This window comes from Garra rufa, chromosome 1 (assembly GCF_049309525.1).
Source record: "Garra rufa chromosome 1, GarRuf1.0, whole genome shotgun sequence".
Lineage (NCBI taxonomy): Eukaryota > Metazoa > Chordata > Actinopteri > Cypriniformes > Cyprinidae > Garra > Garra rufa.
Window position 1 is genome coordinate 90,426,380 of NC_133361.1, and position 27,460 is coordinate 90,453,839.

The 27,460-nt window shown below is 41.2% G+C and overlaps 3 non-coding genes across 3 annotated transcripts; all 3 read right to left on the reverse strand.

Moving 5' to 3' along the window:
- Positions 1 to 11,645: 11,645 nt before the first annotated feature.
- On the reverse strand, positions 11,646 to 11,718 carry trnak-cuu (transfer RNA lysine (anticodon CUU)). Its single transcript has one exon. It is a non-coding gene; the product is annotated as a tRNA-Lys (tRNA).
- Positions 11,719 to 12,565: 847 nt separating this feature from the next.
- On the reverse strand, positions 12,566 to 12,706 carry LOC141285156 (U4 spliceosomal RNA). Its single transcript, XR_012338560.1, has one exon. It is a non-coding gene; the product is annotated as a U4 spliceosomal RNA (small nuclear RNA).
- Positions 12,707 to 23,632: 10,926 nt separating this feature from the next.
- LOC141284879 (U4 spliceosomal RNA) lies at positions 23,633 to 23,773 on the reverse strand. Its single transcript, XR_012338508.1, has one exon. It is a non-coding gene; the product is annotated as a U4 spliceosomal RNA (small nuclear RNA).
- Between the last annotated feature and the right edge of the window lie 3,687 nt (positions 23,774 to 27,460).

Consider the following 27,460-nt stretch of genomic DNA (forward strand, 5'->3'; position numbering starts at 1 on the left):
GCATCGCGTCACGTGACTCCCCCCTTTAACTATCATTTTAGAAATCATTCTAATTAGCTAATTAGCTAATGTTGGTCACAGTTGTGCTGCTTAATGTATTTTTTAATGTAATCTGTGATACTTTTTTTAGGATTCATTGAAGAATAAAAAGTTCAATAAAGAACAGCATTAGAAATCAAATAGAAAATCTTCTTTAACGATATACAGGACTGTTCAAAAGTTTTTTTTTAGATAAATTAATGCTGTTCCTTTAACTTTTTATTCATCAATGAATTCTGCAAAACATATCAGTTTTCATTTAAAAAATAAAAAAATAAATACAAATATGCAGTACAAGTTATTTTGCTGTTTTTTCCAGTATTTTTGATCAAATAAATGCAGACTTAAAAAGTCACTTCTTTCAAAAACATTAAACACAGTCATGTGTAAAAATGTTTGACAAATAATGTACACACATACATATTCTACAATGAGATACAGGTAACTTTACCTTCTGGTAGAGGTTGTACCACTTCCGCTGCCGTGGTGCTGGTCTGTTGCCTCCAGACGGACAAACCCCAGAGCTGACAAAAGTCCTTGACCTCGCCATCCACTCGCCATCACCCATGGCCTTGTGGCTCTTTGGCTTAGTGCTCATCTAAATATAGTAGGGAAATAATAGTTAGTAATGTGTATTTTTGCAAGTATTGGACAACTACACAAATGTTTTTAATTTATTTATAATGATACAATCATATCTATTCAAGCTAACTAAATCATGGCACCCATTACAACAATTAAACATTATTTTATTACTAATAAAGCAAAATAAGGTTACACTTTCAAAGGTGTTAAACTACAATTATGCATATAAGTATTTGAATATTAAATTACCATATGCAGTTACTATAGGGGTAAGACTAGTGTTTTGTTTGGTTTATAATTAGTTGCATCCAATTATTTATAATTTACTGTTATTGCTATAGTAACTACATATAGCGTGTATTAATGACAATGTTAAATAAAGTGTTACCCTCCCTTTATGTCTATATAACATTGCGTTTTCATTTTAATTATTATTTGTAGCACTTTTATCTGTGTTTATACAAATGGTAATCCATCTGCAAACTCAAAACTTGATTACTGCAGTCACACATAGCAAAATCACATTACATTTTAATTAGAAATGACAATTTCTACAACAAAACATTTTTTAAATCCTAATCAAACTGAAAAAAAAGAATACATGTTTATTATGCAAAATTACAGGCAAATGGTGTTTTATATGAGAGATTTTAGGCAAGTCATGAAAACCAAACATGATCATTTCACTTTCACATTAGTAAAACCATGGTGATTTTTTCATTCACGATTTTATTCATAGTAAGACTGTTTATATTGAGTTTAATAAGTAAGATTACAGGCAAACTGTGTTTAATATGTGATATTATAGGCAAGGCATGAAAAGAAAACATGATTACTAAACTTTCACTATAGTAAAACCATGGTAAATGACAATGAACACAAGCACAACGTTTTTTTGTTCTTTCAGATTTTAATTTATAGTAAGACTGTGTTCATACAGTTGTAATCGATCAGCCAAAAACACAACTAGGCTTTCACTATGGTAATAACATGGTGAATTGTCATAAGGAATGACCATTTACAGCTGAAAAATAAATCCAACTTCATGTAACCGGCTTCCTTTTGTCACTGTTACGATCTGCGTTGTGTTACGAAAGAAGAGACGGACCACTGGATCTGCTGCTGATGGAGAGTTTATTATGTGGAGCATGCAGTTGCTGGATGGTGAAGAAATAGAGAGAGTACAACAATTAGAGTTTCGTTCTGTGATTTTTCCACCTCTCCTCAGCGCGCTTAACGCGTTCACAGAAAGCATCACAATAACAAATGATATCAAAAATAGAATACATGTAACCATGCTACACATAACAATGCAAAATAAATTGTTACAAACATTTATCCAACCATATGGATCTCCTGCAGCTCATTTTTAATCAAACATGAATTAAACAGTAAACAAATTAGCACAACATAAATAGAAAATCGAATTAACAATAAACTATACCTGGATGGTGAAGAAATAGAGAGAGTACAACAATTAGAGTTTCGTTCTGTGATTTTTCCACCTAAACGGATTAAACACCAGTTAATCACTTAGTTAAAATCACTGTGTTCTGATGACACACATACATATACTCAAACACTGTACTTGGTTATAAAACTGTTCAATCTCACCCATCCATGAATAAAACGCTTTCAATTACATTCATAACACTCTTAACAATTATATTTTCACATCTGAGGTACTTAATACAACTTCATGTAACTTTTATAAACTTATACTGAAGGAGCACCGCTAACTGCTTACCTCTCCTCAGCGCGCTTAACGCGTTCTGAGGATGCAGCGCGGGTTGAACAGAAATGACGTCATGACGTAAAATGAATACAAAACAATTTTCCAAAGAGGACACAAATAATATACAAAACAAAATCATAATGTTTTGGTACACAATCTGGTATAAAATAAATGCATAAAAATTGAAAGGAAGGATCATTAGTGAAATACATTAAATCCTATTAACCTTATTAATATCCGTCACATTCACCCCTCCTGAATTTCGCTAATATCCTGACCAAAATAACACAAAATTTGATCCAACAGAACCAGATTTTCAATGAATCTCATTCACAGTTCAACATTGTAAGTTACCCACTTGATAGGTCAAGAAAAGTCCAAGGTTGATCAAGTCTTAGACATTCTCAGAACGGTATGCTGCCTTGTACAACATACAATAATCTGGTCTGTTACACTGTATGAAATTCATACATCGCACATACCCTTTCACAGTACTGTGATGGTAAAATGAAATATGCATTTAAAATAAAGAAAGAATTGATCTTGATCTCTTTGCTAAAGATGGGCCCACTTTTTGAATGTAGAATGGCCTCTGTGCCATGGACTCAATCAAACGGCTAACTTTTTTAACCACCCTTCCTGCACGGGTCCTAACACCCTGTGTGTCAGTTGGAATGTGTGTTTGCATGTCAGGAATACTGTTTGCATGAGAGTCATTCACAGTTTCTGTTTGTGAGTTAGGGTCATTAGCAGGAGATTCAGGCTCTAGGCCAGATGCTTCGTCAGAATAACCTCCAATAGCCTCATTTTCACTGGGATCTTGTCCACAGACGCTTCTTCGACTTTGGATCGAATGGCCAGATTCCGAATCATCATCACCCACAGCTTCTTGACTTTCAATTTCATCTTGTCCATCAAGCACCCAAGCCATTATTCCGTCATCAGAACTCCCCTCTTCAACTGAATCAGACAGTTCAGACATACAAGGCCCTGTCTCCATATCCTCAGCATTAGACTGCAGGTCCTCGTCATCTTGGGGTGGTTCAATCGGTAGAAAGCTAATGTCCAAAATCAAATTTCGATGCACCACTTTTGTTTTGCCGTCCTCATCAATCAGTTTGTATATGTTTGTTTGAAGGTTTCGATCCTTTACAATAAAGACAGTTGGATTCCACTTATCAGCAAGTTTTCTCTTTCCTCTTTCACTCTTGTTTGCAAGAAGCACTCTGTCTCCAATGTTCAAACATGTACCCTTGACTTTCCGATTATATCCCTTAGCCTGCTTTTTCTGTTCCTTCTCAGTGTGCTTCTGGGCAATGTGTGCTGCTTCATGAAGGTAAGACATAAGTGCTTTTGCATAACTGCCATAGTCAGCAATCACCGGGTCGTGCAACACCTGCCCAAAAATGACATCAACAGGCAGCTTTGGAATGCGACCAAACATCAGCTGGAATGGGGCGTAACCAGTGGTCTCGTGTACTGTGGCGTTATATGCAAATGTCAGGGTCTGTATCTGCTCAGGCCACTTGTGTTTCTCCTTGAGTGAGAGAGATGGAAGCATACTGCCCAGGGTCCGATTGAACCGCTCAGTTCCACCGTTCCCCATCGGGTGGTAAGCGGTAGTGTGTGACTTCCCAATACCCGCCAGCTTGAGCAGCTCTGCGATGAGTGTACTCTCAAAGTTGGTCCCTTGATCCGTATGTATCCGTGTTGGGAAACCATAGATGCAGAAGACATGATCCCACAGCTTCTTCGCAATTTGTTTTGCTTTCTGGTTTACACACGGGAAGGCATGGGCCAACTTTGTAAAGTGATCCGTTATGACTAACACATCTACAGAACGCTGCTTGCTGTCTTCAGCACTCCAAAAATCTAAACACACTAACTCCATAGGGGCTGAAGTCCTGATGTTCTCAAGTGGAGCTCGAGCAGATGGCTCCGGTGTTTTGGCCAATATACATCTCTCACAACATTTGACATACTCTCTTATGTCACGCTCCATTCTAGGCCAGAAAAAGCGTTGTCGAGTAAGTTGGAGAGTTCTGGACTGTCCCTGATGTCCAGCAAGATCGTGCACACCAGTTAAAGCCTTAGCTCTGAGACTAGAAGGAAGTACAAGTTGGAACCTCTTATGATTGCTTAAAGGATCTTTGGAGACACGATAGACTACTCCATCTTGAACCTTCAGTCGATCCCATTGCTTAAGAAGAACTAGAGCCCTGGCATCCATTCCAGCCATCTCTCGTCTTGATGGTCTTTTCTTTTGACCCAGATAGGGTATTATTTTTGAGATTGTTGGATCTAATTCTTGACCCTGTCGGATATCTTCGAGAGGGATTGCTGAGAATGTGTCAATTCCAGGGGTTGCTGCATTCTGAATGGACTGGACTGTCTGCATGGCCCTTAGCTCAGCTACAGTCTCCCAATGATTGTGAAGGTTTAACAGAGTTCTGACTGTTGTTTGACCACAGGACATCAGGCTTGACTGAGACAATACATGAAGGCTGTTCGCTTGCAAACGAAAAGTGTCCTGAACACCATCTTTATCAACACTTTCAGCCTCAGTGAGTAAACTGCCATATAGTTCTGTGATGAGCCTGTGACTGACTGTTTTAGCGAAAGGATCACGGCTTAAAGCGTCAGCTACAATGTTCTTACTTCCAGCAATATGCTTAAGATCGAAGGTATAGGCAGCGAGCTTAGACACCCATCGCTGTTCACAAGCATCGAGTTTAGCCTTTGTTAGTATATAAGTGAGTGGGTTATTGTCTGTCCATACAGTGAATGTGTGGCCCTTTAACCAATGACTGAATTTTTCACACACACTCCACTTTAAGGCTAAAAACTCGAGCTTGTGCACTGGATATCTTCTCTGAGAGTTACTTAAGGACTTGCTCGCGAATGCAATAGGCCGTGCTTTTTCCTCACCTGCTGGTATTTGCGACAGCACAGCACCAAGTCCTTCTAACGAAGCATCAATTGACAAAATTAATGGAAGAGAAAAATCAGGATGCACTAGGACCACACTCTGCAGCAAGCTCTCTTTCAGTTTAGAAAGGGCATCATCACACTCGGGAGTCCAGTCAGTTGGTTTCAGCTTCCTGTATGTGCCTGCCTTAGCCTCAGTTTTGACCTTTGTCCTCCTTTTCTGTCCAGACGTTAGGGAGAATAGTGGCTTGGCTATGGAAGAGCAATTAGGGATAAAGTGCTGGTAGTAGAGGATCATTCCCAAGACTGACTTAATCCTCCGTACAGATGGAGTGCACCCATCCTCTTCCATGAGGTCGGCTTTTGACAGCTTGGCTATGGCTTCAACCTTTGAAGGATCGACGGAAACACCATTCCCATTAATGATGTGACCTAAGAACTTAACGGACGCTTGCATCAGATGACACTTTTTTGGACTTAATTTGAGATTGTAGCTCCTCAATCGTTGGAATACTATCTCCAACCGCTCCAGAGCTGCAGTCTCGTCAGGCGCAAACACCAGTAGGTCGTCTAAGTAACACAACAGACTGCTGAAATTCAGGTCTCCGAAGATACTTAACATCATACGCATGAAAGATGCTGGGCTGTTACACAGCCCTTGTGGCATCCTGTTGTACTCATGGAGACCTACTGGAGTTGAAAACGCGGTGTACCTTTTATCTTCTTCAGCCATAGGAATGTTATAAAAACCTGATGTTAAATCCATAGTACTAAAGAGACTATTTCCACCCAAGGCAACGAGACAGTCTGATTGGTGTGGGAGCGGGTGCGCATCCTTAATGGTCCTGGCGTTCAGCCATCTGAAGTCCGTACAGATCCTTAAGCTGCCATCTTTCTTCCATACCAAAACTAAAGGTGAAGCATACTCACTCACTGACTTTCGGATTATTCCTTGCTCTTCCATTTCTGAGAGAACTTGGCGTAATTTTTGATAGTGAGCGGGTGGTACCCGACGGTATGGAAGTCGGAATGGACGCTCGTCAGTTAAGCGAATGCGGTGGACGAAATCTCTGACCTCCCCACAATCCAGGGCATGTTTGGAGAATACATCATTATAGCTCTCAAGCAACTGAACAAGTTTTTTCTTTGTTGCGTCACTGGCAGAACATGAGTCGATGTCAATCTCATTGAGGCTTACGGCCCTCAGTCGCTGTTTAAGATCACCTTCGCCACCAGGTTGGGAAATTATCTCAGATGTGGGCACCTGAGCATGACTGAAACCCTGCAACAGCTCAAAATCTTCTACAGCAAGGCATGGGAACACATCAGCCAACTTACGGTTCCTTTTGAGGGTGACCGGCTTGTCTGAAAGGTTGGTAACCTTTAAAGGAACCCAACGATCTCCCCAAAGAGGTGTAACAACGCGGCCTATAATGATGTCCCGTGGCATGGTTCTGGAGGAAGTGGCCTCCACGATTACAGTGCTCCCTGGTGACATGGCAGTATTACTCGGCAGCCTTCCCCAGACAAGATGTTCCTGTTTGGCCATCAGAGTAACTGACTGCTGAAGTTTAACAGTTCCAACCTTGTTGGGCAGATCTCCACCTTTCCAGCGGCAAGTACTTGCCATAACATCCAAGAATTGTTCACAAGATGAAGATGGCTCCAGAGGACTATTAGACAGAATCCTCCAGTAATCATCACTGATCTTCATTCGGTGCATGAGGAACTTAATTACATTGGTACCGATGATTAAATCATCCCTTTGCCCTGGCACGACTAGAACAGGCACCATACATCTCTCACCATACACTTTCAGCTCAATTTCATACATGCATTTTGGCTTGGTTGTTTTGCCTCCGCATCCTATTAGCACTATTTCCTGTGTCAATGGCGTGGGCTTTGGCAACACATCCTCACCAAGCATTTTACTCTCTACTGCTTCGCTGAAAGTACATGCCATAGATCCTGAGTCCAACATTCCCATCATCTGGAATTTGTCATTTACATACACAGGTGCATAGAACAACTCATCAAAAACTTCAAGGGCCTGCATATTCTGTGCGATCAGTTTAACTTCAGCTGGAGCTTGCTCACAGGCATCCTCATAAACTTGCTTAATATCTGCATTCTCGAGGGTTTGTTCCATTCTACCCACACGTCCCCTCTCCAGGTGTGGGTCGACTAATTTAAAGTTGATGAACCTTGAGGTGGCTGTGCAAACTGGTGGCCAGTGCTGGGTTGACTATCTGCACAATTCCTCTTTATGTGACCAGGTTGGAAACAGGCAAGGCAAAGTCGTTGTCGTCGACAGTGTGCTAAGGTTGAATGCTCATGAGACCGGCATACCTTACATGCCCTCATAGGTGGTTGGCTTGGTTGAGGACACCTCATTTCTGCTTGACTATTCTGGGAAAGAGCACGGTCAAGTAGACTGATAAGCGTCTTCATGCAATTATCATCGTTCTGTGGAGGAGACCGGATACTAGCATTAGCATTATCAGACGGCACAACAGGGAATCCACTAGCTGCGATCTCATTCTCTATATGTGACTGGGTATGAGCTGTAGCATTTCTAACAGCAGCATTACGTTTGGATTTGATCGCTAACTGTTCCTTTTGCTCAGTCTGATATCTGTCGAGATGCTCCTGTACTTCATTCGCCGTCCACTTATCTGGTCCTTTCAAGCGGAAAATGGCTGACAAATTTGGGTCCGGGCAGTATTTGACAAACATCATGGCTGCCTCCTGGCATGGATTATCCATCTGTCGTCCAAGTCTATTCAAAGCCTCCTCTGCGACATCCACAGCCCTATTTAAACGGACCCAATAATCAACTGGATTTTCTCCTGCAACAGGTACTGTGCCGTAGAAATCAGCTAAAGGCATGGAGGAAAATCTGACCTCGCTGAAATGCTGTTTCAAAATGTCAAATATTACTTTGGGGTTCTCAGATGGTCTCAGGGAAGTGTTACTGCGAAGGGTTATTCTAACAATGTCTTTGGCTTTACCCATCAACCTCGAAAGGATTTCCTGATGATGCTCTAGCATCGGTATGCCTCTTTTCCGCAGGTAAGTGTCTACTAAATCCTCCCATTCATGCACACTGAACTTATCGGTTCCATCTCCTCGGAAAACAGGGGGCTCTCTTACTTCAGACTGCATGACCAGTTTAACTCCTGTCAAATTAAGTGAGGGTGCCTCTGAGAATGACTGACCTGCACCTAAACTTCGTGTCTGTGCATTGCTGGTCTCTCTTTCCCCACGACTCTCCACACTTTGAGCAGAAATTATAGTCTGTCCTACTTCATGAGCAATGTGTGTTATGAGATTATACCATGTTGCATCGTTTAAATCTGGACTGCCTGATAACAGATTACTCCTTAACTGACTAGGCGTTTGTTCAGTTACTCGAGTGGAACAGTATTCAGGCGTTCGTTCTACATTACCCCTCCCTGCAAAAGGTGTAAATGAGCGGTCACTTAGGAGTCTCCCTCTCCCAAGACTTGAATCTGACATGTCCCCTTCAATGTTAAAAGTCTCTGCATTGAAACCATATGCCATCACTCCTCATTAACAGTTAGATCATCAAACACTAAGATTAAAATTTTGAATGGCAAAGCTCCTTAAGCACCAGTACAGCAAAATTATTAAGGAAACTAGAGGTAAAAAAAAAATAAAAATAGTAGTGCTAATTATGTAGTAAAGTGTCCAGTTCTTTGAAAATGCACTACTTTGTGTTACTGTTCATTTGAAACCTTGACTGAAGTGCAGCATCCACCGGCGACCAAACGGCATTGATCCTTGGACGAAGATCCGAGGCGAGCTGATCTTCATCCGGGTCACGGCACCACTGTAACCGGCTTCCTTTTGTCACTGTTACGATCTGCGTTGTGTTACGAAAGAAGAGACGGACCACTGGATCTGCTGCTGATGGAGAGTTTATTATGTGGAGCATGCAGTTGCTGGATGGTGAAGAAATAGAGAGAGTACAACAATTAGAGTTTCGTTCTGTGATTTTTCCACCTCTCCTCAGCGCGCTTAACGCGTTCACAGAAAGCATCACAATAACAAATGATATCAAAAATAGAATACATGTAACCATGCTACACATAACAATGCAAAATAAATTGTTACAAACATTTATCCAACCATATGGATCTCCTGCAGCTCATTTTTAATCAAACATGAATTAAACAGTAAACAAATTAGCACAACATAAATAGAAAATCGAATTAACAATAAACTATACCTGGATGGTGAAGAAATAGAGAGAGTACAACAATTAGAGTTTCGTTCTGTGATTTTTCCACCTAAACGGATTAAACACCAGTTAATCACTTAGTTAAAATCACTGTGTTCTGATGACACACATACATATACTCAAACACTGTACTTGGTTATAAAACTGTTCAATCTCACCCATCCATGAATAAAACGCTTTCAATTACATTCATAACACTCTTAACAATTATATTTTCACATCTGAGGTACTTAATACAACTTCATGTAACTTTTATAAACTTATACTGAAGGAGCACCGCTAACTGCTTACCTCTCCTCAGCGCGCTTAACGCGTTCTGAGGATGCAGCGCGGGTTGAACAGAAATGACGTCATGACGTAAAATGAATACAAAACAATTTTCCAAAGAGGACACAAATAATATACAAAACAAAATCATAATGTTTTGGTACACAATCTGGTATAAAATAAATGCATAAAAATTGAAAGGAAGGATCATTAGTGAAATACATTAAATCCTATTAACCTTATTAATATCCGTCACATTCAGAACGAGTAAATTTAGTTTAATGAGTAAGATTACAGGCAAACTGTGTTTAAAATGAGAGATTATAGGCAATTCATGAAAACAAAACATGATTACTACACTCTCACTATAGTAAAACCATGGTAAATAAAGATAAACACAAGGAAAATGGGTTTTGTTTGTTTTGTTCATTCGGATTTTAATTTATAGTAAGACTGTGTTCATATTGTAATCGATCAGCCAAAAACACAACATGGTTACTACGATTCACTACAGTAAAAACACGGTAAATTGTCATAAAGAATGACTACATTTACAGCTGAAACACGTTTTTTTTTTCCATTTAAATTGAACTTCAGAACGTGTAAATGGAGTTTAATAAGGAAGATTAGAGGCAAACTAACATTGTTTCATTCACAAGTCGCGAGTCAAAAGTTTATGAACACACAAAAACGGATGAACGACGGACGAAAACGTAACGAGTTACCAATTGAGAACACTGTAAACACATATGAAGAAAGAAGCAAACATGCATTACTTACTTTGAAAAGTTATTAGATGTTCCGTTCGTCTGATTTTTTACATGAATTAGAATGAAGCTAAGCGCGGTGGGTGGCTGCGTCCATTCTCATTCGGCAACGCGATTGGCTCTCAACAATGGAGCGCGTGCGATGCGATTGGCGCCTCGTCCATTCTCACAATGGACGGCGAGCGACGCGATTGGCTCTCGTCCATTCTCACAATGGACGGCGAGCAACGCGATTGGCTCTCGTCCATTCTCACAATGGACGGCGAGATCGGCGATTGGACGAGGAGACGGCCGCGCCGGATCACCGGTGTAAAAGCAAGGGTTACTGTGCGTTCACACCGCCGGCGGCGATAGCGTCAAAGTGGCCGGAAGTCATTCATTTTCAATGTGAGCCGGCAGCGAGAAGCGGCGAGAGTGGCGCGGCGCGTTTTGGGCGGTGTGGGCGTCGGGGAGAGTTGAAGTCAGGTCAACTTTATGGTAATGAGCTATGACGCGGCTCGGCGGCAACCAATCGGAATGTAGAAGTTCACCGCTGAGAGGTTTCCAAAGAACGCAGTCCTGTAAACTTGGTTCCGGCCACATTAGTTCCCAAGGAAAATGGAGAAGTTAATTATTGCTGTGGCGGGATTCCCCATAATCTAGGACGTGTCCCTATTTTTAAGTTTGCACTTAACCATTGAACACAAAACCCAAAAATCCATGCAAATGTAACTATAACAAACATGTAACTATATTAAAATTCAATTTCTTATTTTCATGTTTAAAATATTTAATGAGGTTAACCCTACTTGTGGTCAGTCTGCACAAGATCGACATGCTTGTTTGCTTTGCGGCCGCTTTAAATACAAGACCAACCGCCGTTCGATCGTCAGAGCGTCAAGGAATCTTTCTACAGCGTTGCATGCAGGGCGGCTAGAGCGAATTTTGACGCTCTCGCCGGCGGCGGTGTGAACGCACAGTTAGGGTTAGTGATAGGGATTAAAATCGCTCGCACTAACAGCGACATCTGTTTTGAAAGATGTTTCGCCACCCTTTTGGGAAGAAAGAGAGTCAACAGAGCCGCCCAACGTGGGGCTCGAACCCACGACCCTGAGATTAAGAGTCTCATGCTCTACCGACTGAGCTAGCCGGGCTGGTCGTGGGCTTCTTCACCGGGTCGGACCCAGTTTTCATCGGCCCCCAAATCACACAGGCGAAACGGAGGCTCTCGCGTTGTGCGAGACTGTCGAGCCCTCCCCGTGGGTAGGGCTTAGAGCAGGCTTAGAGTTTTCTTCTGTCGGTTTTGACCCAATCTGTTTTTGGGAAGCGCAGTTTGACCCAGCAGTGCGGGCCAACAACACGTTCTGTTTTGCCGCGTGAAGGCGGGTCAATGCTTTGGACAGCGTATGGTTGAGATGTGATTTTCCACCAATTTGGGGCACCTTTCTTAAGGAAATCAAGGATGATTTCATGGGAAAAGGCAAACTGCTGTAGCGTTTGGCTAACAAGCCAAAGCTACAAAGGATGTACCGGTGCCCCGTCGTCCGAGCAGAATCCACATTCGGCCGTAATCGGAGGTTACTACTAACGTTCGATTGTGTCTCATAGGGAGTTTGACGCAGGGCCTCAGTGGAAAACAGGCCTTCGGCGGCTGAAACAAAAGACGAAGAAGGCATCCACATGCACATGGTTCAGGAGTGTTAAACAAAGAAACCACGCAAGATGACGAGGTGGTCCAGCGGGTAAGGCGGTGGAAGGCTAATACATTGTGCTCGACATGCACTGGAAGCTTTAGCGCCACTGAGAGCCCACCGGACCAGACAGGCCCAACCTGTTTACGATGGGTAACGGTGAGCTGTAATTGCGCTGCAGTTTAATGATACCCGTCTTGAGGACATATTTACAAAACAACAAGCCTTCTGGCTCTGGCGCTCAATCATCAGCAGACACCTTTTCGACGAGAAACGAAACCAGGCTATTTTTTCTCAACAATACTCTAAGCCTCCAGAGAGGCTAGCAAAAATTGCCAAAGCTGACTGTATTTCAAATCATCCTGGCGGGGTATTGGGTAAAGTTTTCAACCAGCAATGATCGCGCCTCGGATAAACCTCGTAGGCTACAATATTGCCTCTGCGAAAGAATGCCGGCGACGGTCGTGACCTTTGCAGGCACCTACGTGGATGTGAACCGACAAGGTGGTAGCAAGCTTTAAACTGCCGCACAAACAGTCTCCTGGCACGGGTTGCTGCACCGTGTTTCTACGGAACAGATTAGAGGTGTGTAAAAGACGGCTCATTCACTATTCCCTCTGTGCTCAAAACAGCCTGCTGAAAGCACAGCAGCAGCAGCTGAAAAGGTCCGCAGCATGGCCTCTCTCAGTCAGCAAGGGGGCGGGGAGGCCGAGTGGTTAAGGCGATGGACTGCTAATCCCATCCTTGTCGTTCGGTTCCTTTAGCACTGGACCTTAATCTAGGTCCTGGGGACCCCATGCTGAACTTTTTGTGTGTCCTCCTTATCTAACACACTCAGTTCAGTTCTTTGAGTTCTCTACTAATGAGCTGATGATCTGAATCGGGAGTGCTAAATAAAAGACGGCACGTAATACGACGAGGTGGCCGAGTGGTTAAGGCGATGGACTGCTAATCCATTGTGCTCTGCACGCGTGGGTTCGAATCCCATCCTCGTTGTTCGGTACATTTAGCAGTGATCCTCGGTCCTGGGGACCCCACTCTGCAATTTTTGTGTGTCTTCCCTATCTGACACACTCACTTCAGTTCACTGAGCGCTCTACTAATGAGCTGGTGGTCTGAATCGGGAGTGTTAAACAAAAGGACAGCGCAAAACGAAAGGTGGTCGAGTGGTTAAGGCGATGCAAGGCTAGTCCGTTGTGCTCGGCACGCCTTGGTTTGTGTGGGTTCGAATCCCATCCTCTTCATTTGATGCTTTAGCACCACTGAGAGCCCACCGGAACAGACAGGCCCAACCTGTTTACGATGGGTAGCGGCGAGCTGTGATTGTGCTGTAGTTTATTGATACCTGCCGCAAAGTCTTGAGAACATATTGACAAAACAACAAGTCTTCTGGCTCCGGCACGCTATGATCGGTGGACACCTCTTTGACGAGGACCAACAACCAGCCACGCCAATAAAAGGAAACAAAACGAAGCAAGACTATCTTTCTCAACAAGCCTCCAGAGAGACTGGCAAAAATTGCCGATGCTGACTGTATTTCAAGTCATCCCGGTGGGGTATTGGGTATTGACTTTGTGGCAACATGGAACTTTTGCATCTACATTAATATTAGTCTGTTTCTTCTTATTCTGAGGTCACCGTAGCCACCAGATCCATTCTGCATTCCGATCTGATGGTCACTACAGTCCCCCGGTTCCAGTCCGTACCAAGAGCAGATGGTGGATCAGCACCTTCAGCCGAATGTCAGCGGATACTATGTCAACTAGATGAGCCCCAGAGACAGATCATCAGTTAAGAAGGCATCCACATGCCACAGCAAACTACTCGAGCTGGTGAAAATGTTCACCAAATGCCCGCCGCTGAGTTCTTTTAAAACAAGCCAGCTTATTGAAGGTGCACAAGATAAACGCCCTGAGAAAGCTGTGCCTCGCAACCCTAAGAATGGCATAGGCGTTAGTGGACACCTGACGCGCGTGCAAAACTCCGGCATTTCACACGTCCCTGGGTGGGCTCGAACCACCAACCTTTCGGTTAACAGCCGAACGCGCTAACCGATTGCGCCAAAGCTGGGGAACAATAGTCTGTTAAGGGGGGGAAGAAAAGGAAGGAGGGGGAAGAAGGGGGGAAAAGAGAAAAAAAAGGAAAAAATGAGGAGAAAAGAAATGAAAGGGAATTTTATCTCTTTGAACTTCAAAGCAATGTTTATGGAGTGTATATTTACAATAAATTATCTGAAAAAAAAAATGTTTTCTCTATTTTCCTGTACATTCATATGGGAGTAAGGATGATCACAAGCTTTCCAGTTCATATTAGTGTTGCCATACATTGAAGTGTTTACTGAATGTTTTATTTATCAGTAATTATCACATAAATGATGTCCAAATGAATGAAATTATTTGAATTAATGAATTTAAATAATATTTTATTAGATTTGTATTACTGATTATTGATATCTTATTCAAAGGTTTTGCACTTTAAATATATTTCTGCTGTAGTTATGTTCTAAAACTTATAGTACAAAAAATTGTAAATTTATTTATTAAATAATCCCCAAATTTATCAACATTTTTAAAAGGGCCTATAACCGTTAAATGATACTGTAACAAAAGACATACAAAAAGAGTTATTTAATCATGACCAAACTTTTATTTTTCAATCAGTCATAGCCAATTATTCATTATTCTTTTTTTTTTTCTTTTTTTACATTTTTATTCTTATAGGTATGTTGCATGTGCAGAAAACAGAATAATATCTCTTAATAATACTTTCTATTGTCCATGACTCTTGTGCATTTTTTGCAAGTGCAAAAGAACAGAAAACAGAGCTATACATATAAATAAAACCGTCCAATGTCCATGGCTCTTGTGCATTAACTGCAAGTGAAAAGAACAGAAAGCACAGAACAATACAAATGAATAAAACTTTAAAATATTAATGACTCCTGTGCATGTTTTGAAAGTGCTAAAGAACAGAAAACAAAACTATACTATTAAATAAAACTGTCTTAATGTCCATGGCACTAGTCAAGTCAAGTCAAGTCACCTTTATTTATATAGCGCCTTTTACAATACAGATTGTGTCAAAGCAACTGCACAGTATTTAAACAGCACAATAGTGTGTAAGTAACGCATTATTGTAACAATCAATTTTCAGTTAAAGGCAGTTCATCAATGAATTCAGTGATATCATCGTCAGTTCAGTTCAAATAGTATACGATATCGCTGGAAAGTGTCCCCAACTAAGCAAGCCAGAGGCGACAGCGGCAAGGAACCAAAACTCCACAGGTGACAGAAATGGAGAAAAAAACCTTGGGAGAAACCAGGCTCAGTCGGGGGACCAGTTCTCCTCTGGCCAGACCAAACAACAGTTTGTACCAATGTCTGATTGTAGAGAACTCATCAGGATCCTGTGGTGTAGCGCCGATGGCCGTCAAGGTTGGCGAGGTCTTTATTGATGATCCGCCTTGGAGCTCATCTGGTTGACATCCACGGCTATTGAAGTCATCTCCAGGTGGTGATCCATGATCTAAGCTGGGTACGGACTGGATCCGGGGGACTGCAGTGACCATCTGATCTGGATACAGGCTGGGTCTGGAGGCTACGGTGACCTCGGAATAAGAATGAAACAGACTAATATTAGCGTAGATGCCATTCTTTTTACGATGCAACGAGTGCATCAGGTGTTATGGGAGGTGTTTTCGGTTCCGGTTGACCTAATTAATGCAGCCTAACAATCCTTTAACGGATTTGAATTATAGGAATGTGTTAATGATTTTATGTGTAAGCCAGGTTAAAGAGATGTGTCTTTAATCTAGATTTAAACTGACAGAGTGTGTCTGCCTCCCGAACAGTGTTAGGTAGATTGTTCCAGAGTTTAGGCGCTAGATAAGAAAATGATCTGCCGCCGGCAGTTGATTTTGATATTCTAGGTATTATCAGATTGCCAGAATTTTGAGAACGCAGCGGACGTGAAGGACTATAATACGATAGGAGCTCGTTCAAGTACTGAGGAGCTAAACCATTGAGGGCTTTATAAGTAATTAGCAAGATTTTAAAATCTATACGATGTTTAATAGGGAGCCAATGCAGTGCTGACAGAACCGGGCTAATATGGTCATACTTTCTGGTTCTAGTAAGAACTCTAGCTGCTGCATTTTGGACCAGCTGGAGTTTGTTTATTAAGCGTGCAGAACAACCACCCAATAAAGCATTACAATAATCTATCCTTGAGGTCATGAATGCATGAATTAATGTTTCAGCATTTGACATTGATAGCATAGGTCGTAATTTCGATATATTTTTAAGATGGAAAAATGCGGTTTTGCAGATGCTAGAAATGTGGCTTTCAAAGGAGAGATTGCTATCGAATAGGACGCCTAGGTTCCTAACTGATGACGACGAATTTACAGAGCAGCCATCTAGTATTAGACTGTGTTTTAGGTCATTACTTGTGGAGGTTTTAGGTCCAATAATTAATACCTCTGTTTTTTCAGAATTTAACAGTAAGAAGTTATTCGCCATCCAGTTTTTAATATCAGCTATGCATTCTGTTAGTTTTTCGAATGGATATGTTTTGCCGGGCTGCGAAGAAATATAGAGCTGAGTATCATCAGCGTAACAATGAAAGCTAACACCATGTTTCCTGATGATATCTCCCAAGGGTAACATGTAAAGCGTAAAAAGTAATGGCCCTAGTACTGAGCCTTGAGGTACTCCATACTGCACTTGCGATCTAAATGATACCTCTTCATTTATTGCCACAAACTGATGACGGTCTGATAAGTACGATTTGAACCATGCCAGTGCACTACCACTAATGCCTACATAATTTTCAAGTCTATTTAAAAGAATGTTGTGGTCAATAGTATCAAATGCGGCACTAAGATCCAGTAGCACTAATAGAGAGATGCAACCACGATCGCTTGACAAGAGCAGGTCGTTTGTAACTCTAATTAGAGCAGTCTCAGTGCTATGATATGGCCTAAAACCTGACTGGAAATCCTCGCAGATACCATTTTTCTCTAAGAAGGAGCATAATTGTGAGGATACTACCTTTTCTAGTACCTTTGACAGAAAAGGGAGATTCGAAATTGGTCTGTAGTTAATTAATTCATAGGGGTCAAGTTGTGGTTTTTTAATGAGTGGCTTAATAACAGCTATTTTGAAGGTTTTGGGGACATATCCTAATGATAGTGACGAATTAATAATATTCAGAAGAGGATCTATGACTTCTGGAAGTACCTCCTTTAGTAGCTTAGATGGAATAGGGTCTAACATACATGTTGTGGGTTTAGATGATTTAACAAGTTTATACAATTCCTCCTCTCCTATAATAGAGAATGAATGGAATTGTTCCTCAGGAGATCTACAACGCACTATCTGATGCGATACTGTAGCGGGCGGCTGTATGGTTACAATTTTATCTCTAATAGTGTCTATCTTGGAGGTAAAGTACGTCATAAAGTCATTACTGCTGTGCTTTTGGGAAATGTCTAAACCTGTTGCTGCTATATTTTTAGTTAATTTAACCACAGTATTGAACAAATACCTAGGGTTATGTTTGTTTTCTTCTAAGAGAGATGAAAAGTAATCCGATCTGGCAGTTTTTAATGCTTTCCTATAAGATAAATTACATTCACGCCAAGCAATACGAAAAACCTCTAGTTTTGTTTTCCTCCAGCTGCGTTCCATTTTTCGTGCTTTTCTCTTTAGGGCGCGGGTATGATCGTTATACCACGGTGTTAGACTGTTTTTCTTAATCTTTTTTAGGCGCACTGGAGCAACTGTATCTAAAGTGCTAGAAAAGAGAGAGTCCATAGTTTCTATTACATCATCAAGTTTTTCTGAGCTATTGGATATGCTGAGGAATTCAGATAAGTCAGGAAGATTACTTACAAAGCTGTCTTTTGTAGTAGAAGTGATGGTTCTACCGTATTTGTAGCAAGGAATTGAATTAACAGTTTTAGCTATCTGGATTATACAAGAGACTAGATAATGATCTGAGATATCATCGCTTTGCTGCAGAATTTCAACGCCATTAACATCAATTCCATGTGACAGTATTAAATCTAGAGTATGATTTCGGCAATGAGTAGGACCTGACACGTGTTGTCTAACCCCAATCGAGTTCAAAATATCTATAAATGCTGTTCCTAATGCATCTTTTTCATTATCAACATGGATGTTAAAATCACCCACTATTAAGACTTTATCTGCGGCCAGCACTAATTCGGATAGAAAATCAGCAAATTCTTTAATAAAGTCTGTATGGTGCCCTGGTGGCCTGTATACAGTAGCTAACACAAACGTCACAGGGGATTTATCATTAGTACTTGTTTCTCTGGATAATGCTATATGAAGCACCATAACTTCAAACGAGTTATATTTGAAGCCCTTTCTCTGAGAGACATTGAGAATATTGCTATAAATAGTAGAAACACCTCCTCCTTTACCTTTTAGACGCGGTTCATGTTTATAACAGTAATCTTGGGGGGTGGACTCGTTTAAAATAATGTAATCGTCTGGTTTTAGCCAGGTTTCTGTCAAACAGAGCACATCTAGGTTATGATCAGTGATCATATCATTTACAAAAAGTGCTTTCGTAGAAAGGGACCTGATATTCAATAAGCCAAGCTTTATCAATTGTTTCTCTGTATTATATATATTTTTTATTTGTTGAACATCAATTAAATTGTTGGTCTTGATTTGATTCAGGCGTTTTTTGTATTTTCTAGCTCGGGGAACAGACACAGTCTCTATAGAGTGATATCTAGGTGAAAGGGTCTCTATGTGCTGAGAATTAACTGATTTCTGTGACGTGAGGCGGCTAGCAGACGGTCGGTTTAGCCAGTCTGTCTGCTTCCTGACCTGGGCCCCAGTTAGTCAAGTGCAAACTCTAAGACTATGTGCCATATTTCTAGATAGAAGAGATGCTCCACATCCAGAGGGATGAAGACCATCTCTTTTCAACAGGTCAGGTCTGCCCCAAAAGCTTGTCCAATTGTCTACTTGCAATGAGTGCACTAGTGCACTCATTGCAAGTGCAAAAGAACAGAAAGCAGAAAACAATACACATAAATAAAACTTTATCCCCTTTATTTTTTGGACTCTTATGGATGGCACAGAGCTTGAAATGGTCTCTATCAGGCAACAACAATCTGGCCACTGGGCAAGTGGGGCAGTGGTGGTGAATGTATGCCTCTTCACGCTCTTCACCCCTGGAGTGAACCTGTGTCCAGCCTGCTCTGGTGTCTGGCAGCAAACATCACTCTCTTCTTATCGTAATCCAGCAGGTTCTGCCAACTATATTGCTCACCTAAGCAGAGAGAGCATATAATACATGGCAAATGAGAAAACAAAACAAGTGGTAGTGTTAACATATGACAGGTCAAGAAGAGAAACTGACCTGATGGTTGGTGAGAGCCAGAGATGGCTGATTCCTGAGCTCCACAAGATACTCCGCAAGGCTGTCCACTTTGTCCAGCACACAAGCACAAAGCCTGTGAGAAAAAAAAAAAAAAAAAAATTAAATAAACAACATGAGTACAGTGAAGTGGGACAAAAAAACAAATAAATATAAATATTTTTCTAGAGGTTTTTTTTGTCAACTTCAGACAAAAAGCTACAGGTCAGCACGAATTATATTTTTTCCCTAGAAATTTAACAATATTACATAAAACATAATTACATACATACATAAAACGAGATATTTACATACCACAGGCTCGTCAGGAGATGCTGAGGCACCTGGCGTGGAGGAGGCATCAGGCTGAGTGGAGGACAGAGAGAAGCTTGGGTCATCAGTAAGACTCGACTCAGTAATGTCAAGTGTTTGGTCCTCCCTGAAGCCCTCGTCTTCTTCATCCTCACCTTCATCCACATCCTCCAGCATGTTCTCTGTCTCTTCTGAGTCAGGGTCCACTACCAGGGGCTGTCCAGTCTGATCAAGCAGCTCTCCTATGAAAAAATAATAATAAATAAAGCACACAAATACAGGATCAGTCAAAAGTTTGGACACATCACTATTTTGTGTCTTATGCTCATCAGTCCTGCATTTATTTAATAAAAAATATAAAAAACATGAATAATATTATAAAATGTTAATACAGTTTAAATTTACAGTTACATATTCTTTAAATTTAATTTATTTCTGTCATCAACGCTGAATATATTTAGCAATCATTTTAGAAATCATTAAAAAGTTATATAAAGAACAGCATTAGAAATATAATAGAAAATCTTCTGTAACGATATACAGTACTGTTCAAAAAACATTTTTTTAAAGAAATTAATTCTGTTGTTTTTAACTTTTTCATCATCAATGAATTCTGCAAAACGTATCACAGTTTTCATTTAAAAATAAATACAAATATGCAGTACAAATTATATTGCTGTTTTTTCTGTATTTTGGATCAAATAAATGCAGGCTGAATGAGCAAAAGACACTTCTTTCAAAACATTAAACACAGTCACGTGTAAAAATGTTTGACAAATAATGTACACATTCATATTCTACAATGAGATACAGGTAACTTTACCTTCTGATAGAGGTTGTACCACTTCTGCTGCCGTGGTGCTGGTCTGTTGCCTCCAGACGGACAAACCCCAGAGCTGGCAAAAGTCCTCAACCTGGCCATCCACTCGCCATCACCCATGGCCTTGTGGCTCTTTGGCTTAGTGCTCATCTAAATATATTAGGGAAATAATAGTTAGTAATGTGCATTTTGCAGGTATTGGACAACTGCACAAATGTTTTTAATTTTTTTATAATGATACAATCATATCTATTCAAGCTAACTAAATCATGGCACCCATTACAACAATAAAACATTATTTTATTGCTAATAAAGCAAAACAAGGTTACACATTTATTTAAACTTTTTAACATTTTAACTACAATTATACATATAAATATTTGAATATGAAATTACTACATGCAGTTACGATAGGGATAAGATTATTGTTTTGTTTGGTTTACAGTTAGTTGCATCCAATTATGCATAATTTACTGTTATTACTGTAGTACTAACTACATATAGCATGTATTAATGACAATGTAACATAAAGTACATTGTTAGTTAAAAGCTGTGGTTATACATGTGATAATCAATCTGAGAAAAAAAAGAACATAGTAAGTACACTTTACTTAAACCATGGTTAATTTTTGTAAGGGATGTCTATATAACATTGCATTTTCATTTAAATTATTATTTGCATCTGTGTTTATATAAATAGTAATCCATCTGCAAACACAAAACTTGATTACTACATTCACACATAGCAAAATCACATTAAATGTTAATTAGAAATGATAATGTCTACAACTACACATATTTTTTGAATCCAAATCAAACTTTAAATAGAATAGATATGTTTACTATGCAAAACTACAGGCAAATGGTGTTTTATATGTGAGATTATAGGCAAATCATGGAAACAAAACATGATTACTACACTTTCACTATAGTAAAAGCATGGTAAATTACTTGATTATTTATAGTAAGACTGTGCTTACACTTAAAGAACGAGTAAACTGAGTTTAATAAGTACGATTACAGGCACAATTATGTTTAATATGTGAGATTTTAGGCAAGTCATGAAAAGAAAACATGATTACTACACTTTCACTATAATAAAGCCATGGTAAATGACGACAAACACAAGCACAACGTTTTTTGTTGTTGCTGTTCATTCAGATTTTCATTTATAGTAAGACTGTGTTCATACAGTTGTAATCGATCAGCCAAAAACACAACATGGTTACTACGATTCACTATAGTAAAAACAAGGTAAATTGTCATAAGAAATGACTGCACTTACAGCTGAAACGCGTTTCCCCCACATTTAAATCGAACTTAAGAACGTGTTCTTTCATTTAAACAGTGTTTCATTATGGGCAATTCGCGAGTCAAAAGTTTGTGAACACAAAACACAAATGAATGACGGACGAAAACGTAACGAGTTACCAATTGAGAACATTGTAAACAGAGTGAAAGAAAGAAGAAAACATGCATTACTTACTTTGAAAAGTTATCCTATATTCCGTCCATCTGATTTTTGAACCTGACTTAGAATGAAACTAAGCACGGTGCGATGCGATTGGCTCTCATCCATTCTCACAATGGACGGCAAGCGACGCGATTGGCTCTCATCCATTCTCACAATGGACGGCGAGCGACGCAATTGGCTCTCGTCCATTCTCACAATGGACGGCGAGCTCGGCGATTGGACGAGCTGACGGCCGCGGAAACAGACGATCCTGCTCCAGAGACAGCCGCTGTTGCTTGCTGCCGCCGGATCACCGGTGTAAAAGCAAGGGTTAGGGTTAGTGATAGGGATTAAAATTGCTCGCACTAACAGCGACATCTGTTTTGAAAGATGTTTCCGGAGCTCGCAAAATCCACTCAGCCTGCGCGGCGAATGGGCACGCTGGAGCCCGCCACCCTTTTGGGAAGAAAGAGAGTCAACAGAGCCGCCCAACGTGGGGCTCGAACCCACGACCCACATGCTCTACCGACTGAGCTAGCCGGGCTGGTCGTGGGCTTCTTCACCGGGTCGGACCCAGTTTTCATCGGCCCCCAAATTACACAGGCGAAACGGAGGCTCTCGCGTTGTGCGAGACTGTCGAGCCCTCCCCGTGGGTAGGGCTTAGAGCAGGCTTAGAGTTTTCTTCTGTCGGTTTTGACCCAATCTGTTTTTGGGAAGCGCAGTTTGACCCAGCAGTGCGGGCCAACAACACGTTCTGTTTTGCCGCGTGAAGGCGGGTCAATGCTTTGGACAGCGTATGGTTGAGATGTGATTTTCCACCAATTTGGGGCACCTTTCTTAAGGAAATCAAGGATGATTTCATGGGAAAAGGCAAACTGCTGTAGCGTTTGGCTAACAAGCCAAAGCTACAAAGGATGTACCGGTGCCCCGTCGTCCGAGCAGAATCCACATTCGGCCGTAATCGGAGGTTACTACTAACGTTCGATTGTGTCTCATAGGGAGTTTGACGCAGGGCCTCAGTGGAAAACAGGCCCTCGGCGGCTGAAACAAAAGACGAAGAAGGCATCCACATGCACATGGTTCAGGAGTGTTAAACAAAGAAACCACGCAAGATGACGAGGTGGTCCAGCGGGTAAGGCGGTGGAAGGCTAATACATTGTGCTCGACATGCACTGGAAGCTTTAGCGCCACTGAGAGCCCACCGGACCAGACAGGCCCAACCTGTTTACGATGGGTAACGGTGAGCTGTAATTGCGCTGCAGTTTAATGATACCCGTCTTGAGGACATATTTACAAAACAACAAGCCTTCTGGCTCTGGCGCTCAATCATCAGCAGACACCTTTTCGACGAGAAACAAAACCAGGCTATTTTTTCTCAACAATACTCTAAGCCTCCAGAGAGGCTAGCAAAAATTGCCAAAGCTGACTGTATTTCAAGTCATCCTGGCGGGGTACTGGGTAAAGTTTTCAACCAGCAATGATCGCGCCTCGGATAAACCTCATAGGCTACAATATTGCCTCTGCGAAAGAATGCCGGCGACGGTCGTGACCTTTGCAGGCACCTACGTGGATGTGAACCGACAAGGTGGTAGCAAGCTTTAAACTGCCGCACAAACAGTCTCCTGGCACGGGTTGCTGCACCGTGTTTCTACGGAACAGATTAGAGGTGTGTAAAAGACGGCTCATTCACTATTCCCTCTGTGCTCAAAACAGCCTGCTGAAAGCACAGCAGCAGCAGCTGAAAAGGTCCGCAGCATGGCCTCTCTCAGTCAGCAAGGGGGCGGGGAGGCCGAGTGGTTAAGGCGATGGACTGCTAATCCCATCCTTGTCGTTCGGTTCCTTTAGCACTGGACCTTAATCTAGGTCCTGGGGACCCCATGCTGAACTTTTTGTGTGTCCTCCTTATCTAACACACTCAGTTCAGTTCTTTGAGTTCTCTACTAATGAGCTGATGATCTGAATCGGGAGTGCTAAATAAAAGACGGCACGTAATACGACGAGGTGGCCGAGTGGTTAAGGCGATGGACTGCTAATCCATTGTGCTCTGCACGCGTGGGTTCGAATCCCATCCTTGTCGTTCGGTACATTTAGCAGTGATCCTCGGTCCTGGGGACCCCACTCTGCAATTTTTGTGTGTCTTCCCTATCTGACACACTCAGTTCAGTTCACTGAGCGCTCTACTAATGAGCTGGTGGTCTGAATCGGGAGTGTTAAACAAAAGGACCGCGCAAAACGAAAGGTGGTCGAGTGGTTAAGGCGATGCAAGGCTAGTCCGTTGTGCTCGGCACGCCTTGGTTTGTGTGGGTTCGAATCCCATCCTCTTCATTTGATGCTTTAGCACCACTGAGAGCCCACCGGAACAGACAGGCCCAACCTGTTTACGATGGGTAGCGGCGAGCTGTGATTGTGCTGTAGTTTATTGATACCTGCCGCAAAGTCTTGAGAACATATTGACAAAACAACAAGTCTTCTGGCTCCGGCACGCTATGATCGGTGGACACCTCTTTGACGAGGACCAACAACCAGCCACGCCAATAAAAGGAAACAAAACGAAGCAAGACTATCTTTCTCAACAAGCCTCCAGAGAGACTGGCAAAAATTGCCGATGCTGACTGTATTTCAAGTCATCCCGGTGGGGTATTTGGTATTGACTTTGTGGCAACATGGAACTTTTGCATCTACATTAATATTAGTCTGTTTCTTCTTATTCTGAGGTCACCGTAGCCACCAGATCCATTCTGCATTCCGATCTGATGGTCACTACAGTCCCCCGGTTCCAGTCCGTACCAAGAGCAGATGGTGGATCAGCACCTTCAGCCGAATGTCAGCGGATACTATGTCAACTAGATGAGCCCCAGAGACAGATCATCAGTAAAGAAGGCATCCACATGCCACAGCAAACTACTCGAGCTGGTGAAAATGTTCACCAAATGCCCGCCGCTGAGTTCTTTTAAAACAAGCCAGCTTATTGAAGGTGCACAAGATAAACGCCCTGAGAAAGCTGTGCCTCGCAACCCTAAGAATGGCATAGACGTTAGTGGACACCTGACGCGCGTGCAAAACTCCGGCATTTCACACGTCCCTGGGTGGGCTCGAACCACCAACCTTTCGGTTAACAGCCGAACGCGCTAACCGATTGCGCCAAGCTGGGGAACAATAGTCTGTTAAGGGGGGGGAAGAAAAGGAAGGAGGAGGAAGAAGGGGGAAAAAGAGAAAAAGAAAGAAAAAAGAGAGAAAAAAGGAAAAAAATGAGGAGAAAAGAAATGAAAGGAAATTTTATCTCTTTGTCCTTCAAAGCAATGTTTTTGGAGTGTATATTTACAATAAATTATCTGAAAAAAAAATGTTTTCTCTATTTTTCTGTACATTTATACGGGAGTAAGGATGATCACAAGCTTTCCAGTTCATATTACAGTGTTGCCATACATTGAAGTGTTTACTGAATGATTTATTTATCAGTAATTATCACATAAATGATGTCCAAATGGATGAAATAATTTCTGAAATGACAAATTAATACTTTATTAGATTTATATTACTGATTATTGATATTTTATTCACAGTTCTGAGTTTTTGCACTTTTAGTTTAAATATATTGCTGCTGTAGTTATGTTCTAAAACTTATAGTACAAAAAATAGTCAATTTATTTATGAAATAATCCCCAAATTTATCAACATTTTTAAAAGGGCCTATAACCGTTTAATGATACTGTAACAAAGACATACAAAAAGAGTTATTTAATCATGACCAAAGTTTTATTTTTCAATCAGTCATAGCCAATTATTCATTATTCTTTTTTTTTTTACATTTTTATTCTTATAGTTATGTTGCATGTGCAGAACACCGAATAATACCTCTTAATAATACTTTCTATTGTCCATGACTCCGGTGCATTCTTTGCAAGTGCAAAAGAACAGAAAACAGAACTATACATATAAATAAAACCATCTAATGTCCATGGCTCTTGTGCATTAATTGCAAGTGAAAAGAACAGAAAGCACAGACCAATACACATAAATAAAATTTTAAAATGACAATGGCTCTTGTTTGCCTTTGTGAGTCCAAAAAAAACCCCCAGAAAGCACAGAACAATACAAATGAATAAAACTTTAAAATATTAATTACTACTGTGCATTCTTTGCAAGTGCAAAAGAACAGAAAACAAAACTATACTTTTAAATAAAACTTTCAAATGTCCATGCTACTTGTGCCTTCATTGCAAGTGCATAAAGAACAGAAAGCACAAAACAATACACATAAATTAAACTTTATCCCCTTTCTTTTTTGGACTCTTATGGATGGCACAGAGCTTGAAATGGTCTCTATCAGGCGACAACAATCTGGCCACTGGGCAAGTGGGGCAGTGGTGGTGAATGTCTGCCTCTTCACGCTCTCCACCCCTGGAGTGAACCTGTGTCCAGCCTGCTCTGGTGTCTGGCAGCAAACATCACTCTCTTCTTATCGTAATCCAGCAGGTTCTGCCAACTATATTGCTCACCTAAGCAGAGAGAGCATATAATACATGGCAAATGAGAAAACAAAACAAGTGGTAGTGTTAACATATGACAGGTCAAGAAGAAAAAGTAGAGAAACTGACCTGCTGGTTGGTGAGAGCCAAAGATGGCTGATTACTGAGCTCCACAAGACACTCCACAAGGCTGTCCACTTTGTCCAGCACACCAGCACTATCCAAAGCCTGGGAGAAAAAATATAAAGAAAAAAAAAACAGAAATGAACAACATTATGAGTACAGTGAAGTGGAACAAAATAAACAAACATATAAATATATATTTTCCTAGAAATGTAACAATATTACATGAAACACAATAACATACATGCATACAACAAGATATTTACATACCACAGACTCGTCAGGAGATGCTGAGGCACCTGGCGTGAAGGAGGCACAGTGGAGGACAGAGAGAAGCTTGGGTCATCGGTAAGACTTGACACAGTAATGTCAAGTGTTTGGTCCTCCCTGAAGCCCTCGTCTTCTTCATCCTCGCCTTCATCCACATCCTCCAGCAGGTTCTCTGTCTCTTCTGAGTCAGGGTCCACTACCAGGGGCTGTCCAGTCTGACTCAGGAGGTAGTCAACACCAAGCAGTTCTCCTATAAAAAACCAAAACAAAATTTAATAAAAGGAAACACAAATACAGGATCAGTCAAAAGTTTGGACACATCACTATTTTTAATGTTTTTTGAAAGAAGTGCCTTAT